Genomic DNA, 8,713 nt, shown 5'->3' on the forward strand with positions numbered 1-8,713 from the left:
TATTTTAAAAAACAAAACAAAACAAAAAACAGTGTATAGCTGGACCTGCACAGTTCAAACACATGTTGTTGGATGGTCAATTTCAGTTTGGTAGAGTCCAGTAAAAGTGAGAAGAATTCCAATCTATAAATGATCAAATAGAGAGACAGAAATGACAAACTGTCATGCCTGGGTGGCTCAGCGGTTGATCGTCTGCCTTCCGCTTAGGGCGTGATCCTGGAGTCACAGGATTAAGTCCCACATTGGGCTCCCTGCATGGAGCCTGCTTCTTCCTCTGCCTGTGTCTCTACCTCTCTCTGTGTCTCTCATGAATAAATAAAATTTTTAAAAGATACTTTTAGGGATCCCTGGGTGGCTCAGCGGTTTGGCACCTGCCTTTGGCCCAGGGTGCGATCCTGGAGTCCAGGGATCGAGTCCCACGTCAGGCTCCCAGCATGGAGCCTGCTTCTCCCTCCTCCTCTGTCTCTGCCTCTTTCTCTCTCTCTATCACAAATAAAAATAAATAAATAAGTCTTTTTTAAAAAAAGATACTTTTAAATTATGTTTGCATTTTGATATTAGGCCTTAAAGTCTAGGTCCCCATTCTATCATGTATTACTCCTATAATCAGAAGTGTCTATAATTCACTCATCTGTAAAATGGAGATGTTACTCATCAATCCAATTATGTTCATTCTCTTGCATTTTATTTTATTTAAGATTTTATTTTAATTATTTTTAAAAGATCTTATTTACTTATTTGACACACACACACATACAGAGAGAGAGAGAGAGAGAGCACAAGTAGGCAGAGCAGTAGGCAGAGGAAGAGGGAGAAGCAGGCCCCTTACTGAGCAAAGAGCTAGATGTGGGCTCAATCCCAGGACCCTGGGATCATGACCTGAGCCAAAGGCAGACGCTTAACTGACTGAGCCACCTAGGCTCCCCAATTCCCTTGCATTTTAAAGATTTACTTTACTTATTTGAGAGAGAGAGAGAGAAAGAGAGAGAGAGAGCATGCATGCACATGTGTGAGCAAAGGGAGATGGAGAGGGGATCTTAAGCAGAGACTCCACTCTGAGCACAGACCCTGATGCAGGGCTTGATGGGGGTGAGGGTGGGGAGGTGGAGGCAGGTGGAGCTTGATCCTACAACAATGAGACCAGAACCTAAGCCAAAACCAAGAATCAGACACCTAAACAGCTGAGCCACCCACCCCCATTCCCTTGCATTTTAAAGTACCTATGGGGCAGCCTGGGTGGCTCAGCGGTTTAAGAGCCTGTCTTCGGCCCAGGGTGTGATCCTGGAGACCCAGGATCGAGTCCCGCATCAGCTTCCCTGCATGGAGCCTGCTTCTCCCTCTGCCTGTGTCTCTGTCTCTCTCTCTCTCTCTCTCTCTGTGTCTATCATGAATAAATAAATAAAATCTTTAAAAAATATATAAATAAATAAAGTACCTATGATGTGCCAGGCATTGGTACAGATCTACTAAATGTTACTACTACTATGATTAGACTAGCTCAAGATGAATTCTTTCTTTGCAACTAAGAATCTTCATACCAAAACCAGTACAAGAAGCAGTGTTTTAAGTGAAAGATTTTTAGAAAAAAACCATGAAACTAGTTAAGTAAAGTAGGGAAGGGATCACTGAGCACTTCTCTAACCTAGGGAAATTGCTTGGTGGTCCTTATTGGGATTAGAAGGGGAAGACCAGTTTTGAAAGAATGGTAATCATTCAGTTTTGGACATATTAGGAATGAAGTACCTAAGGATATACAAATGAAATCCCTAAGGATAGACAAATGAATATTTTCCTTGGAGTTTCTAAGAGAGATCTGGGTTGAAAATGGAATTGGAAGTCATCAGCATACAAATAGCAGTTGAAACCATTAAAATGGACAAAACTAGTTAGTGAGCGTTTGTAGAATAAGAAGCAAAAATGGCTGAGGACACACATTAAAAGCTTGGGAAGAAGATGGCTAGCAACAAAAGTGGAAGGGAAGCAATCCAAAGGAAAACCTGAAGGGAGTGGTGTCATGAAGCCAAAGGAGGAAAAAATGTCAATGAAAGTGCAATGGCCAAATGATCTATAGCGGTTTTGAACTTTGTCAGTTTAGCTAAACTGGAAACATTTCCCAGAATTTCTTTCCCTGTATGGCTCCATGTTGTGGTTGGCCAACAAGAGAAATTAGTGTGAAATTTGGGTGGAGGAAGTGAAGCAGTGAAGACATCTGGTTAGAAATGTTGAGGGGACAGACACAGAGGTTAAGGGGAGGAAGTCCAGTTTGTCCTCACCGAGGAGAAGATTAAAAATAGGGACATTAGTCAGTCAGATAAAGTATTATTTGATCCTATGAAGGCTTTTGTGGAGTCATATGTCATATGCTCAGAGCAATCTACCTAGTCTTCAATACAGAAATCTAAGTATCATCTTATATTAGACCAGAATATAAGGTCTCGAGAAGAGACTATGCCTTGTTCTACCCCAAGTGCCTAACAGTTACTGGCACATAGTATTAAGCAAAGAATTTGTCAAATAAATAAATTCATTCTACCTACACATTCCTGGCCTATATTATACGGACTATGAACTCTACCATGGTGATGAAATTGCTACTTCTACTAAGATAAAGACTTAAGGGCAACCCTGGTGGCTCAGCGGTTTAGTGCCGCCTGCAGCCTAGGGTGTGATCCTAGAGACCCTGGATCGAGTCCCACGTCAGGCTCTCTGCATGGTGCCTGCTTCTCCTTCTAAGGTCTGTGTCTCTATGAATAAATGAATAAAAATTTAAAAAAAGACTTAAAATGTTCACCTCAGAGATGGGACAATATTTTACAAAAATAATTCCAATTAATAAATACAGAAGGAACAAGAAAAATAGAACACCACCTTAGTAATTACTGCAAACAAGATTCACTGATGAACTATAATTAGTAGGGAAAAGTTTAAGAAAAAACAAGATATTTGCATAACCTTGTAGTATCTCCTTCCAAGTGTTTATTAATTATAAAGGGGGAGAAAGTTAACTACATAGTGGAGAAACCTGGTTGCCTTCACATTGACTAAGGGATCAAGGTTAACATCACCAGTTTTAACATATATCACTATGATATACCTCCCGAGGTGATGTGCTGGCAAGGCCGCTTCTCCTGAATGGTATTCTTCTAAAAGTTCAAAACCTCAAAATAATATGTGAAAATAACAGATGAACCATTTCTGCAAAATATCTGACCAGAAGTCCTCAAATATACCAAGGTCTTGAAAGATACGGAGGGATTAAGGCAACTATGGCAACCATAGGCGATTAAAGAGACGTGACAACTGAATGCAATGTCAAATCTTGGTCTGGCACAGAACAGAAAAGGGACATTGTTGGAAAAACTGATGAAATTCTGGTAAAGTCCTTACCTAAATTAATAGCATATTACCGATGTTAATTTATTAATTATTATATCTTGGTTATGTAAGATGTTAATATTAGAGGGACACCTGAGTGGCTCAATGGTTAAGCGTATGCCTTTGGCTCAGATCGTGATCCTGGAGTTCTGGAATCGAGTCCCACGTACGGCTCTCCTCAGAGAAACTGCTTCTCCCTCTGCTTGTGTCTCTGCCTCTCTCTCAGTCTCTCTCATGAACAAAAAAAATAAAATTTAAAAAGATGTTAATATTAGAGAAAGCTAGGTGACAGGTACATAATCACTACATTTGTATCTCATCTCTGAATCTCAAATTATTTTAAAATAAAAAGTTAAAAATGTTTGGCACCCCAGGAGGGTAGCTACATCAGTTAAGTGTCTGACTTTTGATTTTGGTTCAGGTCATGATCTCACGATTGTGAGATCAAGCCCTGTGTTGGGCTTTGCTCTGAGTGGGGAGCCTGCTTAAGATTCTCTCTCTCCTTTTCCTTTTGCCCCTCCCTCCCAACTTACACGTGTGCTTTCCGTAAAAAAAAAAAAAAAAAAAGTTGAAAATGTTCATCCCACCGTAAGTCACCTAAATAAGAAGAATACAAATGTTAACATTGTGAAGATTTCTACTTGTCATGGTAAAAAATAGAAATCTCTCCAAAAGTGGCCTTTAAAAAGGCTTGCATTCATACACTGAACAGTTTTCTGTCTTCAAAACTGAACATCATAGCTAGGATGTAAAGAACATTAAAACTTTTGTTGAAAAGAGAAATGAATCCCTTTGTGAACATTAAGCCAACTAGCGCAAAAGCTCAAGAAATGAGGTGGATTGAGACCTACTGATTGTCTGACATTTTAAAACTTTGGAAGTATAATACAAAGAAAAAAGTATAATACATAAATAAGTTTTTGGGATCCCTGGGTGGCGCAGCGGTTTAGCGCCTGCCTTTGGCCCAGGGCGCGATCCTGGAGACCTGGGATCGAATCCCACGTCGGGCTCCCGGTGCATGGAGCCTGCTTCTCCCTCTGCCTATGTCTCTGCCTCTCTCTCTCTCTGTGTGTGTGTGACTATCATAAATAAATAAAAATGTTTAAAAAATAAATTTTTAAAAAACTTAAAACTTTCATATTAAATTTAAGACACAGTGATAGCATATGGAGAAATTATAACAAAGCAAAACTAATATAGATTCATAACCAATAATCCATGTTGAACATTAAAAAATAAAATTATTATGGTAATACAATAGGTAGAAGCTGTACTCTTATTATAAATTTTTTTCTTTCTTTCTTGGGTTATTTTTTTATAGACTTTATGCTATAACAAAACAAACAACTTTTCCTCCAAGTGGCAACACATTGGTTTGAGTTCCAGTATGATATTTGAAGATGTAAGTAATAACTAGAGATCAAAGGGGGAAAACTATGTTCTAAAATAAAAGCACAAGTGCTCGCTTTGGCAGCACATATACTAAAATAAAAGCACAATACAAACCATACTTGAAAAAATTTTAATTTTGTTATATCACAACAATATCTAAGTCGCAACTTCACTTGCAAAATGTTCCTGAAGAACGCTCATTATTATCTGGCATAGAGCTTTGATCTCTTCTTTATGAGTAGTGGGGGATTCCTATGGCAAGAATACTCAGAGCAAGGATAAAAAGGAAGAGAAAGCATAATGCTTCATGACCAGTGAGGCTTGATTTTTCAACCTGAGAATATTTTTATTTAGTCAGAAAAGGTTTTGCTTGTTTTTGGTTTGTGCAGTTATTATCACATGGCTCTGGGCTGCTAAAAGGATAATTTGGGGGGAAATGGGAGGAGGTAAAATCAGTCTTTATTGAACTTATCATTTATTACCTGGTGATCTTATGAAGAACTAGTCGGGATGGGCAGGGATTTCTGTCCTGTTCATTCATGGATATATCCTAATGCCTAAAAGAGTGTCTGGAACATAGGAACTCAACAAGTATTTGTTGAATAAACTTCAATTCTGGTAGAATTGAAACCAGATCATTTTCATTAAGCAGTTAAAGAATGAAGCAGCATAGACCACTCATTTGAAAAAGTCAGCTATAGAGAGCCAAGAGGGGAAGTTGTTAAATACATATAAAGAAGTGCTTTGGGAACTTTAACACTTGATTCAATAGACCGTAAGGATGGGACCTGTGATTCTGCACTTCCAACAAGTTACTAAGTGAAGCCAATTCTGCTGATCCTCAGATTCACTCTGAGCAAAGCTACTCAAAGATGCTGCTCAATGAGCATCTACTGTGTGGATAGCATATGTAAGATTTATTAAAAATATTTCCTTGCTCTGTTTTATAAGGTTTATTGATTTCTGATTACTAGGCTAAATGGATGCTCCAATCCAGATCTGACTGGACCATCTCTTTCTTGAAATTCTATCTTGGCTTTAAGGACATTACAATGATTATCCACTGTCTCTTCAGCTCTTCCCTCTCAGGCTTCTTTCCGGTTCCTCTTCTTCCTATCCCATAAATGTTCCTGTTTTCCAGGTTTCTGTCTCCATCCCTCCTCTGTTTGTATTTAGTGGAAATCCTTTGTTATCTCTAATTCTAGTTTATTCTTTTGGAGTTTCTAGGTATACAATTGTGTCTAAAAATATTTCTAGTTTTTCTAAGGATTTTTATGTATTTATTTGGGAGATCAAGAGAGTAGAGGGAAGGGGAGAGGGAGAAAGAATCTCAAGCAGATTCTGTATTGAGTGTGGAGCTCAACTCGGGGCTAAATCTCACAACCCTGAGCTGAAATCAAGAGTCAGACACTTAACTGACTGAACCACCCAGGCGCCCCTCTAGTTTTTCTTTCCAAGTAGATTTTTGTTGTTTTTTTATTACTGTTGTTTTAAATTTTTATTTTTTTAGTTCAAATATTATTAACAGTGTTATATTAGTTTCAAGTGTACAATAGAATTCAACAATTCTATACATTACTCAGTGCTTATCATGAGAAGTGCTCTTAATCCCTTTCACCTGTTTAAACCATCCTTCTCTTCTTTCCAAATAGTATGCCCTATTTGTTATGATAGGATTTTTAATACAATATTATATATTAACATTTATTTTAAAACATTTAAAAAACATTTTTAATTTTGTGAGGAATGACTAAAATACAGTCATTTTCCTTGTAACATAATGTTGGTTCTTGGTTTTAGACAATCTTCATTTTAAAAATTGTGATCTAGGGACGCCTTGGTGGCTTAGCAGTTGAGCATCTGCCTTTGGCTCAGGGCGTGATCCCATCATCAGGGGATCAAGTCCTGCATCGGGCTCCCCTTGGCGAGCCTGCTTCTCCCTCTGCCTGTGTCTCTGCCTCTCTCTCATGAATAAATAAAATCTTTTAAAAAAATGAGATGTAGGTACACCTGCTGGCTCAGTCCATGGAGCATGTGGCTCTTGATCTTGGGATTATGAGTTTGAGCCCTATGTTGGGGCTCAAATAAAAATAAAATCTTCTAAAAAATTACATCTAATCTATATAAAATTCACCATTTAAAAGTGTACAACTCAGGGATCCCTGGGTGGCGCAGCGGTTTAGCGCCTGCCTTTGGCCCAGGGCGCGATCCTGGAGACCCAGGATCGAATCCCATGTCGGGCTCCCGGTGCATGGAGCCTGCTTCTCCCTCTGCCTATGTCTCTACCTCTCTCTCTCTCTCTCTCTCTCTCTCTCTCTGTGACTATCATAAAAAATAAATAAAATAAAAGTGTACAACTCAGTGTTTTTATGTATGAATATATATAATATATATATATATTATGTCCTAATGCATGTTAAGCACATAGTAAATGACAGAATATTTAACAACAAATATTTGTAAACACTTGAGTCATCCAACAGTGGAATGGGATCCCTTCTAATAAAGAAATGTTAAGCTTCAGTTGGGTACCCCCTCTTTCAGTGATGTTCTAAAAGATGTTCCTGATTTGATGGGAAATAAATGAACTCTGAGGTCTCTCTTTTAACACTAAAAATCTGTGGGACCGTTACTGATTTGAATAATCCTACATAGCATCACTGCCTGGAGCAATAGCAAGGAAATGGAATAAAAGGACCCTTCTTTTTTAAGATTTATTTACTTAGGGTGGTTCAGTTGTTTAAGTGTCTGCTTTTAGCTCAGGTCATGATCCCAGGGTCCAGGAATCGAGGCCACATCTCTCAAATTTGAGAGAATGAGAGAGGGTGCATGAGTGGGGGGAGGGGCAGAGGGAGAGAATCTTTGAGCAGACTCCCTGCCATTGAGCGAGAAGCCCAATGAGGGGCTGGATCCCAGGACCCATGAGATCATAACCTGAACTGAAGCTGGACGCTCAAATCAAGACTGAGTAACTGACTCAGTAACTCAGGTACCCCATAAAGGGACTCTTAAAAAAAAGGGGGGGGGGAGATCCATGGGTGGCATAGCAGTTTGGCGCCTGCCTTTGGCCCAGGGCGCAATCCTGGAGACCCGGGATCGAATCCCACATCGGGCTCTCAGTGCATGGAGCCTGCTTCTCCCTCTCCCTGTGTCTCTGCCTTTCTCTCTCTCTCTCTCTGTGATTATCATAAATAAATTTAAAAAATTAAAAAAAAACAAAACAATAAAAGAAAAAAGGATTGATTCTACAGAGAGAGCATGAGTGGCAGGGAGGTGCAGACGGAGAGGGACAAGCAGACTCTGTATGAGGGCAGAGCCCGACACGGCACTCTATCCCATGGCCCTGAGATCAAGACCTGAGCAGAAATCAAGAGTTGGAGGCTTGGGATGCCTGGGTGGCTCAGCAGTTGGGCATCTGCCTTTGGCCCAGGGTGTGATCCTGGAGTCCCAGGATGGAGTCCCACATCGGTCTCCCTGTATGGAGCCTTGCTTTTCCCTCTGCCTATGTCTCTGCCTCTCTGTGTGTCTCTCATGAATAAAATCTTAAAAAAAAAAAAAAGAGTTGGAGGCTTAACCAACTGAGTCCTCCAGGCACCCCAATGTTTGATGAAAGTTAATAGTGCATAGGAGAAGCAATGTTCATAGAATAGGCAATGGAAACAATAGTTTTCAATTACTTACATTATAGCTTCTGGGATCTCTTTACCCTCCCACCTCCAGAAGCCTGTACCCATCAGGGAGGGAGATGGTAAAGTTAGGACTCTGTCAGGACATAGAGGTTGGAAGGGTGGGGGTTACAGTGACAAAGTCAAGAAAAAGTGAGATTCAGGAGCTGTGGGAAGAGCAGAAAGCAAAGGACCATGGGCCCCACTGGCATCTGAACTAACTTTTTCGCCTGACTTTATACCTTTTGGTATCCCCTATGTCTCACAGATAGACCACTAAG

This window comes from Canis aureus, chromosome 32, assembly GCF_053574225.1.
Source record: "Canis aureus isolate CA01 chromosome 32, VMU_Caureus_v.1.0, whole genome shotgun sequence".
NCBI classification, from domain to species: Eukaryota; Metazoa; Chordata; class Mammalia; order Carnivora; family Canidae; genus Canis; species Canis aureus.